Source organism: Eschrichtius robustus, chromosome 7 (assembly GCF_028021215.1).
Source record: "Eschrichtius robustus isolate mEscRob2 chromosome 7, mEscRob2.pri, whole genome shotgun sequence".
Classification (NCBI taxonomy): Eukaryota; Metazoa; Chordata; class Mammalia; order Artiodactyla; family Eschrichtiidae; genus Eschrichtius; species Eschrichtius robustus.
Window position 1 is genome coordinate 2,802,610 of NC_090830.1, and position 12,033 is coordinate 2,814,642.

At 39.2% G+C, this 12,033-nt stretch overlaps 1 protein-coding gene across 1 annotated transcript in view; it reads left to right on the top strand.

The window, feature by feature from the left end:
- Nucleotides 1–12,033, top strand: part of RHOBTB1 (Rho related BTB domain containing 1) — a 141,944-nt gene that overhangs the window by 11,862 nt on the left and 118,049 nt on the right. The window contains exon 2 of the mRNA XM_068547485.1: nt 10,609–10,710. The gene's annotated coding sequence lies outside the window, so the exon portion shown is untranslated. The remainder of the gene's footprint in view (nt 1–10,608; nt 10,711–12,033) is intronic.

Genomic DNA, 12,033 nt, shown 5'->3' on the forward strand with positions numbered 1-12,033 from the left:
ACAAAGTAGTGTGCGCATGGGGAGCCAGGGGAAGGAGCAGTGACCCCAGAGGAGACTGAACCAGACCTACCTGCTAGTGTTGGAGGGTCTCCTGCAGAGGCGGGGGGCAGCTGTGGCTCACCAAGGGACAAGGACACTGGCAGCAGAAGTTCTGGGAAGTACTCCTTGGCATGAGCCCTCCCAGAGTCCACCATTAGCCCCACCAAAGAGCCCAGGTAGGCTCCAGTGTTGGGTTGCCTCAGGCCAAACAACCAACAGGGAGGGAACCCAGCCCCACCCATCTGCAGTCAAGTGGATTAAAGTTCTACTGAGCTGTGCCCACCAGAGCAACAGCAAGCTCTACCCACCACCAGTCCCTCCCATCAGGAAACTTCCACAAACCTCTTAGATAGACTCATCCACCAGAGGGCAGACAGCAGAGGCAAGAAGAACTAGAATCCAGCAGCCTGTGGAACAAAAACCACATTCACAGAAAGATAAAAAAGAAGAAAAGGCAGAGGGCTATGTACCAGATGAAGGAACAAGATAAAACCCCAGAAAAACATCTAAATGAAATGGAGATAGGCAATCTTCCAGAAAAAGAATTCAGAATAATGACAGGGAAGATGATCCAGGACCTCGGAAAAAGAATGGAGGCAAAGACTGAGAAGATGCAAGAAACGTTTAACAAAGATCTAGAAGAATTAAAGAACAAACAAACAGAGATGAACAATACAATAACTGAAATGAAAACTACACTAGAAGGAATCAATAGCAGAATAACTGAGGCAGAAGAACGGATAAGTGACCTGGAAGACAGAATGGTGGAATTCACTGCTGCACAACAGAATAAAGAAAAAAGAATGAAAAGAAATGAAGACAGCCTAAGAGACCTCTGGGACAACATTAAACGCAACAACATTCGCATTATAGGCGTCCTAGAAGGAGAAGAGAGAGAGAAAGGACCCAAGAAAATATTTGAAGAGATTATAGTCTAAAACTTCCCTAACATGGGAAAGGAAATAGCCACCCAAGTCCAGGAAGTGCAGAGAGTCCCATACAGGATAAACCCAAGGAGAAACACGCTGAGACACACAGTAATCAAATTGGCAAAAATTACAGACAAAGAAAAATTATGGAAAGCAGCAAGGGAAAAACGACAAATAACATACAATGGAACCCCCAGGTTAACAGCTGATTTCTCAGCAGAAACTCTACAAGCCAGAAGGGAGTGGCATGATATACTTAAAGTGATGAAAGGGAAGAACCTACAACCAAGATTACTCTACCCAGAAAGGATCTCATTCAGATTCGATGCAGAAATCAAAACCTTTACAGACAAGCAAAAGCTAAGAGAATTCAGCACCACCAAACCAGCTCTACAACAAATGCTAAAGGAACTTCTCTAAGTGGGAAACACAAAAGAAAAGGGCCTACAAAAACAAACCCAAAACAATTAAGAAAATGGTCATAGGAACATACATATCGATAATTACCTTAAACGTGAATGGATTAAATGCTCCAACCAAAACACACAGGCTTGCTGAATGGATACAAAAACAAGACCCATATATATGCTGTCTACAAGAGAACCACTTCAGACCTAGGGACACATACAGACTGAAAGTGAGGGGATGGAAAAAGATATTCCATGCAAATGGAAATCAAAACAAAGCTGGAGTAGCTATACTCATATCAGATAAAATAGACTTTAAAATAAAGAATGTTACAAGAGACAAGGAAGGACACTACGTAACAATCAAGGGATCAATCCAAGAAGAAAATCTAACAATTATAAATATATATGCACCCAACATAGGAGCACCTCAATACATAAGGCAACGGCTAACAGCTCTAAAAGAGGAAATCGACAGTAACACAATAATAGTGGGGACTTGAACACCTCACTTACACCAATGGACAGATCATCCAAACAGAAAATTAATAAGGAAACACAAGCTTTAAATGACACAATAGACCAGATAGAATTGATATTTATAGGACATTCCATCCAAAAACAGCAGATTACACTTTCTTCTCAAGTGCGCACAGAACATTCTCCAGGATAGATCACATCTTGGATCACAAATCAAGCCTCAGTAAATTTAAGAAAATTGAAATCATATCAAGCATCTTTTCTGACCACAACACTATGAGATTAGAAATCAATTACAGGGAAAAAATGTAAAAAACACAAACACATGGAGGCTAAACAATACGTTACTAAATAACCAAGCGATCACGGAAGAAATCAAAGAGGAAATCAAAAAATACATAGAGACAAATGACAATGAAAACACGATGATCCCAAACCTATGGGATGCAGCAAAAGCAGTTCTAAGAGGGAAGTTTATAGCTATACGAGCCTACCTCAAGAAACAAGAAAAATCTCAAGTAAACAATCTAACGTTACACCTAAAACAACTAGAGAAAGAAGAACAAACAAAACCCAAAGTTAGCAGAAGGAAAGAAATCGCAAAGATCAGAGCAGAAATAAATGAAATAGAAACAAAGAAAACAACAACAAAGATCAATAAAACTAAAAGCAGGTTCTTTGAGAAGATAAACAAAATTGATAAACCATTAGCCAGACTCATCAAGAAAAAGAGGGAGAGGACTCAAATCACTAAAATTAGAAATGAAAAAGGAGAAGTTACAACAGACACCACAGAAATACAAAACATCCTAAGAGGCTACTACAAGCATCTCTATGCCAATAAAATGGACAACCTGGAAGAAATGGACAAATTCTTAGACAGGTATAACCTTCCAAGACTGAACCAGGAAGAAATAGAAAATATGAACAGACCAATCACAAGGAATGAAATTGAAACTGTGATTAAAAATCTTCCAACAAACAGACGTCCAGGACCAGATGGCTCCACAGGTGAATACTATCAAACATTTAGAGAAGAGCTAACACCCATCCTTCTCAAACTCTTCCAAAAAATTGCAGAGGAAGGAACACTCCCAAACTCATTCTATGAGGACACCATCACCCTGATACCAAAACCATACAAAGATATTACAAAAAAAGAGAATTACAGACCAATATCACTGATGAAGATAGATGCAAAAATCCTCAACAAAATACTAGCAAACAGAATCCAACAACACATTAAAAGGATCATACACCATGATCAGGTGGGGTTTATCCCAGGGATGCAAGGATTCTTCAGTATACGCAAATCAATCAATGTGATACACCATGTTAAACTGAAGATAAAAACCATATGATCATCTCAATAGATGCAGAAAAAGCTTTTGACAAAATTTAACACCGATTTATGATAAAAACCCTCCAGAAAGTGGGCACAGAGAGAACCTACTTCAACATAATAAAGGCCATATATGACAAACCCACAGCAAACATCATTCTCAATGGTGAAAAACTGAAAGCCTTTCCTCTAAGATGAGTAACAAGACAAGGTTGCCCACTCTCGCCACTGTTATTCAACATAGCTTTGGAAGTCCTAGCCACGGCAATCAGAGAAGAAAAAGAAATAAAAGGAACACAAATTGGAAAAGAAGTAAAACTGTCACTGTTTGCAGATGACATGACACTATACATAGAGAATCCTAAAGATGCCACCAGAAAACTACTAGAGCTAATCAATGAACTTGGTAAAGTTGCAGGATACAAAATTAATGCACAGAAATCTCTTGCATTCCTATACACTAATGATGAAAAATCTGAAACAGAAATTAAGGAAACACTCCCATTTATCATTGCAACAAAAAGAATAAAATACCTAGGAATAAACCTACCTCAGGAGACAAAAGACCTGTATGCAGAAAACTATAAGACACTGATGAAAGAAATTAAAGATGATACCAACAGATGGAGAGATATACCATGTTCTTGGATTGGAAGAATCAAGATTGTGAAAACGACTATACTACCCAAAGCAATCTACAGATTCAATGCAATCCCTATCAAATTACCAGTGGCAATTTTTACAGAACTAGAACAAAGAATCTTAAAATTTGTATGGAGACACAAAAGACCCCGAATAGCCAAAGCAGTCTTGAGGGAAAAAAACGGAGCTGGAGGAATCAGGCTCCCTGACTTCAGACTATACTACAAAGCTACAGTAATCAAAACAATATGGTACTGGCACAAAAACAGAAATATAGATCAAAAGAACAGGATAGAAAGCCCAGAGATAAACCCACACACCTATGGTCAACTAATCTATGACAAAGGAGGCAAAGATATACAATGGAGAAAAGACAGTCTCTTCAATAAGTGGTGCTGGGAAAACTGGACAGCTACATGGAAAAGAATGAAATTAGAACACTCCCTAACACCATACACAAAAATAAACTCAAAATGGATTCAAGACCTAAATGTAAGACCGGACACCATAAAACTCTCAGAGGAAAACATAGGAAGAAGACTCTTTGACTTAAATCACAGCAAGATCTTTTCTGATCCACCTCCTAGGGTAATGGAAATAAAAACAAAAATAAACAACTGGGACCTAATGAAACTTAAAAGCTTTTGCAAAGCAAAGGAAACTACAAACAAGACGAAAAGACAACTGTTAGAATGGGAAAAAATATTTGCAAACGAATCAATGGACAAAGGATTAATCTCCAAAATATATAAACAGCTCATGCAGCTCAATATTAAAAAAACAAACAACCCAATCAAAAAATGGGCAGAAGACCTAAATAGACATTTCTCCAAAGAAAACATACAGATGGCCAAGAGGCACATGAAAAGCTGGACAACATCACTAATTATTAGAGAAATGCAAATCAAAACTACAATGAGCTATCACCTCACACCAATTAGAATGGGCATCATCAGAAAATCTAGAAACAACAAATGCTGGAGAGGGTGTGGAGAAAAGGGAACCCTCTTGGACTGTTGGTGGGAATGTAAATTGATACAGCCACTATGGAGAACAGTATGGAGGTTCCTTAAAGAACTAAAAATAGAATTACCATATGACCCAGGAATCCCACTACTGGGCATATACCCAGAGAAAACCATAATTCAAAAAGACACATGCGGGCTTCTCTGGTGGCGCGGTGGTTGAGAATCTGCCTGCCAATGCAGGGCACACGGGTTCGAGCCCTGGTCTGGGAAGATCCCACATGCCGCAGAGCAACTGGGCCCGTGAGCCACAATTACTGAGCCTGCACGTCTGGAGCCTGTGCTTCGCAACAAGAGAGGCCACGATAATGAGAGGCCCGTGCACCGCGATGAAGAGTGGCCCCCACTTGCTGCAACTAGAGAAAGCCCTCGCACAGAAATGAAGACCCAACACAGCCATAAATAAATAAATAAATAAATAAAATTAAAAAAAAAAAAAAAAGACACATGCACCCCAATGTTCAATGCAGCACTATTTACAATAGCCAGGTCATGCAAGCAACCTAAATGCCCATCAACAGACAAATGGATAAAGAAGAGGTGGTACATATATACAATGGAATATTACTCAGCCATAAAAAGGAACGAAATTGGGTCATTTGTAGAGACATGGATGGACCTAGAGACTGTCATACAGATCGAATTAAATCAGAAAGAGAAAAACAAATATCGTATATTAACGCATATATGTGGAACCTAGAAAATGGTACAGATGAACCAGTTTGCAGAGCAGAAAGTGAGACACAGAAGTAGAGAAAAAACGTATGGACACCAACGGGGGAAAGCGGTAGGGAGTAGGGGTGGTGGTGGGATGAATTGGGAGATTGCGATTGACATGTATACACTGATGTGTATAAAATGGATGACTAAAAAGAAGAAAATAAAAAATAAAGAGAAATTACTAAATGATATGTCTGGGAAACAGACCTGTAACTGGTTCTGAATGTGGTCATGCGTGTTTGAGACTATTTCACATGTTCATATTTTACACATATGTTAAGAAGATGCTCGGGAGCAGGTGTGATAGGGAGGAAAGCCATTCTGACATGTTGGCAACCACGAGAGCGAGTGGAACTGGGTGGAATCTGTGCACAGAACAGTCTGAGGTTCTGGGGATGTGAAGCAGAGAGAAAATCTGACCCTGACACCAGGGAATTCTATGAGCTGCCTGTTCACCCGCCCGATGGTGCTCTTGTGAGCAGGGTAAATAAACCGAATGTTCATGAAGCAGTGTTGACTCACCTCACCCACTTGCTAGCATTGCTGTGGTGGGAGAGGAGGCCATGGGCTGAGACACTGCAGAGTACATTCTCCACAACTTCTGTGGCATGAGCTGCAGCCTCAACTTCCCTCCCTGCCCCTGGGCAACACCAACGTGTGAGCCCACCCAGAGGGAAAGGAGTGGAAGGCTGTATCTCAGCACAGTGAGCACCGTGGTAAGGCAGAGGTCAGACTGAAGTGGTGTGAGCTGCAGACGGAAGGTAAGGAAAGAAAGACGAGCATCGGAAATTATTTACAGCAGTGCGGCTATAAAGGGGAAGAGAGAGATTGGAGGCCAACTGGAGAGAGATGAGTGGATGAGTCACCACTTATTCATTCAAGAAATAGGAAACTATCTTATATTCGTCGGGCAACAGGACAGGGACCAGGAAGACATTTTCTATCCCTAATGGGAGATCGGATGTAAACAATTACTTGATTTTTATAAATTGATCAAACACATTTGTTAAAATAATGAAGAGAGAAAAGTAACACTTCTACCTCTATTTGGGTTTTTTTTTTTCTAAAATGGTGTCCGTAACCCTATGTTCAGAGCTTTTCATGGTGCCATTTGACTTTAAAAAATCATCTTATCGCCTATTATTTATATGGTACCCACAATATTCAAGCATAAAGTATTACACCAGGGCAGTTAGAAATGTGAATAAAGCAGGGTTTCCCTAGCTAGATTATAAGCTTTCTGAGAGCTCTTCACGATGCTGTATTTACAGCTATCAAAAATAAAGCCACAACTGCCACTTTTAAAAGAATGAAATTAGAACACTCCCTAACACCATACACAAAAATAAACTTGAAATGGATTAAAGACCTAAGTGTAAGTCCAGACACTATAAAACTCTTAGAGGAAAACACAGGCAGAACACTCTATGACATAAATCACAGCAAGATCCTTTTTGACCCACCTCCTAGGGAAATGGAAATAAAAACAAAAATAAACAAATGGAACCTAATGAAACTTAAAAGCTTTTGCACAGCAAAGGAAACCATAAAACAAGATGAAAAGATAATCCTCAGAATGGGAAAAGATATTTGCAAACGAAGCAACTGACAAAGGATTAATCTCCAAAATTTACAAGCAGCTCATGCAGCTCAATGCCAAAAAAACAAACAACCCAATCCAAAAATGGGCAGAAGACCTAAATAGACATTTCTCCAAAGAAGATATACAGATTGCCAACAAACACATGAAAGGATGCTCAACATCACTAATTAGAGAAATGTAAATCAAAACTATAATAAGGTATCACCTCACACAGGTCAGAATGGCCATCATCAAAAAATCTACAAACAGTAAATGCTGGAGAAGGTGTGGAGAAAGGGAACCCTCTTGCACTGTTGGTGGGAATGTAAATTGATACAGCCACTATGGAGGTTCCTTAAAAAACTAAAAATAGAACTACCATACAACCCAGCAATCGCACTACTGGGCATATACCCTGAGAAAACCATAATTCAAAAAGAGTCATGTACCACAATGTTCATTGCAGCTCTATTTACAATAGCCTGGACATGGAATCAACCTAAGTTGTCCATCGACAGATGAATGGATAAAGAATATGTGGCACATATATACAATGGAATATTAGCCATAAAAAGAAACGAAATTGAGTTATTTGTAGTGAGGTGGATGGACCTAGAGTCTGTCATACAGAGTGAAGTAAGTCAGAAAGAGAAAAACAAATACCCTATGCTAACACATATATATCTAAAAATCTAAAAAAAAAAAAAAAATGGTTCTGAAGAACCTAGGGGCAGGACAGGAATAAAGACGCAGACGTAGAGAATGGACATGAGGACATAGGGAGGCAGAAGGGTAAGCTGGGACAAAGTGAGAGAGTGGCATGGACATATATACACTACCAAATGTAAAACAGATAGCTAGTAGGAAGCAGCCGCATAGCACAGGGAGATCAGCTCGGTGCTCTGTGACCACCTAGAGGGGTGGGATAGGGGAGGGTGGGAGGGAGAAGCAAGAGGGAGGAGATATGGGGATATAGGTATACGTATAGATGATTCACTTTGTTATACAACAGAAACTAACACACCATTGTAAAGCAATTATACTCCAATAAAGATGTTAAAAAAATAATAATAATCTAATGGAAGATGAAGACCCTCCGTGAAGTGATAGGGAAAGAGAAAATAGGACTTCACATGATGGTGACTGTTGAGGATTTAAATTGACATGTCCATATTAAATTACTACTAAGCATAAGGTAATATAAATTTCCTTAGCAGTGAAAAGACCAAAACCAATTTCGATTTGAAAAAATAATTCAGATGACAGAAATATAGAATTGTATAATACAATCTGATACTTAATAAACATTGTAATTGCTCTATAAAATAAATAAATAAATAAAGCCAGAGCACTATAAATGTGATTCTTGTAGTGAGGGTACAGTTAAGGATCCTTGGATTTGTAGAGGAGGGTACAATGGATTCTACACAAGAATTCAGGAAGATCCCTGAAAGAGGTGGTATTTGAACTGGTTGTTAAGAGAGGAGCATTTCATAAGCAGAAAGCTAGTAACCAAAGTCATGGAGGCAGGAAACAGCTTTTGGGGAGGGGGGCACAGAGAGGGGAAATGGCTTAGTAGGACTAGAAAGGTTCTGTGAAAAGTGGTAAATGTATTGATCTCAGCTATCGGCAAGTTCTGCTGAGAAGGTTTAGACTTGATCCTACAGGGACTGGAGAGCTGTTTGAAGTTTTCAAGCAAGTGGGGAAGCATGAGGTTTAGGAAGAAAACTAGGATCCATCCTAGTTCACAGAAATCTGCGAAATGATGGCGACTGGAAGCAGGGGTACATGAGATTGGAGCCCACCGCCTGGATGGGAGATGGTGGAGGCTGGGTGAGTTTTTGATCACCAACGGCCTTGGACATGTAAAAGGGAAGTGAAGTTTGTGCGCCAAGTGGCCATAGTCAGGCGGGTATGTTTTGCGTGGAGGTGCGGTGATGACACCAAGGGTTCAAGCCACAGAGGGTGACAATGCCACTGACGTTAGGCACAAAAATGAAGAGCAAATTCAGGAGACGATGGGGATGAGAATTCAGCCTGGAGAAGCACCAAAAAAGACAATTTAAGGTGGGAGTGTGAATGAAATTGCTGCCAAGTGGAGAGCCTTCAGGAAGGTCCACATTTAAGGGGAAGAAGAAGAAGAGCCAAAAGAGGAAAATTAAGAGGTGTTTCCTGTAAGATTGGAAGTGAGGTTTCAAGGAAGTCAGGAAAACATGTGGATTTCAAGGAAGAGCTCCATGCTGTGGTTTGTTTCGTTTACAGTATAATCATGCGGTTGTATCTTTTCCCTTTCTCATCCTTTCCCTTTGGAATGGCCTCACAAAATGGGCTGTGCGGAGGTCAGTACTGTATCACGTCTGCGTTCATTATCTTTGCAGCTCTACCACCTGTTCATTCATGAACAGCGACTGGCCTAGAGTCATGAGCAATCAGTGACTTCCTTCAGAAACTATCCTCACTGCTGACAACATGACTTAAGGAGCTCCTTGTGTGTTTGTTAGGAAGGCACAGCAAGGGAGGAGAGCTGGATGATTTGTTAACTGGCAGTGAGGTGGGCTTACATTTAGGATTTCCCTAATTCAAGCTTCAGGTTTGTCTCTAGGAGTAATACAATTTTCATAGCAGTAATAACTACCTCCAAGCAAAAGTACTCTTTTGCCCTTCCATTTTCATGGTAGGTAGTCAGCTCTACTCTTGTCAAATGGGATAGCTCATTTTATCTCAGTGTCCCTGTATCACGTTTTACATGTAAGAATTTTCTATGAATTTCGTATCAAGAGGATAAAATACTTGGCTTCTTTGGGGGAAGTGATGTATTTTCTCCCTTCTAATAATAGGAGATTAAAAAGAAATTATGTTTTCCTTTTTCCTAAATTACCAAGAAATTCAAATCCAAATTGTAACTTCAATCATCTCAAGTGTTGACCAACGTAGGTAGTATATACACTTCTTCCTTTTTTACTCTCAACCCTATTTTCTTATTTTTATTCATATTTCTTCATTTTTCTTTTTGAAAGCCACCTCAAATCCTTGTGATAGAGTCAGAGCAGAAATAAGTGAAACCGTTTTACTGTTAACTAAATGTCCTTCTACACATTGTCTCATCTGCTCATCAGAGTGGCCCATCGAATAGCTGGCATGAGTACTCCCACAAGAGAGACGAAGGAACTGAGCCTGGGTGGAGTTAAGGACCTTCACTTCACCCAGACAAATACCAAATGGGATGTGGACGGCCCCCGGTCTCCTTTCTTTAATGGCGGTAGTCATTTCAGCCTTTCTTGCTCAAACTTTTGTGGGCACCGAGTTGATCTGTAAATAGCAAATGGTTGGCTGGGATAGCCCTCGTTCAGACGGGAAACAAGCACTGACGTAACAAACTATTATTCCTTGTAAAGTTTTCTTCTTGATGATAAAACATTCCATGCTTGTATCTCCTACCCAGGTTTTATAACTACCCAGAAGCACATGAAAAAGGCCTCTTTCAGCAAGTATTCTTGATTAAGTCATGAAAATGGAATTGAAGCTCATTCTTCCCCATCATGTGGTAAGTAACTACTACTATGGGTAGTTCTAATCCTCGTACAATATTCAAAAAGAAATGGAAATACTTCTTGTGGGAACATGGCATAACTTCCAGTATCTAGATCTGTCTTCAGAATGTTTCATAAAAGAGGGGAATTTCAATTTTTTAGTTCAGTTGTGGTTTTTATCAGTGCTACATATGTTTTACATGGTTTAGAATTTTAGTCATTTTGATCTACTCATATGTAGACCTACGTACGAGTTTTGATCATTAAATTAACATAATTCTTCTATTCACTTTATAAACACTTCTGAGATTCCTTAGCGAGTGGCATCTGTGCAGAAAACTGACATGTGGACGCTGAAAAGTCATGGCCACACGTAAGAAAGATTTCCAAATGCCAGATTGCTGTGCAGTGGCACTTCTCTTCATCCCAGATGCCCTAGCTTGGAGCATCCACCCCTTTGGGCCTGGACACTGACTGTCTTTAATTGGAAAAACTTATTATCACTTTGCAAGTGATTAGAACTGAGTCATCTGAAGCGAGCGAAATTGGCTTTTGAGGAAAGGGCTATATTATTGAGTTCTCACCAGTGCATTGTGCCTAAAGGACTTAAAATGATTTGAAACAGGTTCACTCTCCTCTGTCCACACTCAGAAAATCATTTATTTTCACTCTTCGTTGTATTTTATTTTTCTTTATAGGTTCTAATGCATATTGAAAAGAAAAATTCTCTCTATATGTAGAGATGTGAATATTGCAAAATTACATTTTATTCTAATGAATTAGGGATGTGGGCATATTTGAATTTGTGGGAAGGATGATTTATAGATAACTGTTAAACAAATGTGGCTTTATTACTTTAAACTACATATAGCAACTTCAACAAAACATTATAAAACAGAAATCCTTAAGGAGACCTGTTATAATAAATCATATGAACATTTTGTTATTAGCATATAGATTGGGTGTATGTAGGAGCTTGTAAAGTGCCTGAGGTTCACTGAAAATAGCTTATTCTGTGTCTAAAAGTGTACATAAGACTGGAAATAAATGTTTAAAACACCATATGTTATCTACCTATAAATAAAATGTTTGCAAAAGAAAGGTAAACGTCAGCCCAGCTCATGATCAAATTATCAAAAGATTTTAAATTTACTGAAGTCCTAAATTAATGAGATACTACCATGTGTGCATAAATAATCTAAAGAATAAAATTTGCTGATCCTTCTCTCATATGGGTATTTGTGCTAATGAATCAGGATCCTATTTACACGATTAGTCCCCAAAGTAATTGCTTATTTGAAGAAGTTCTGTCTTATGGGCTTTCAGTTAATTAAATC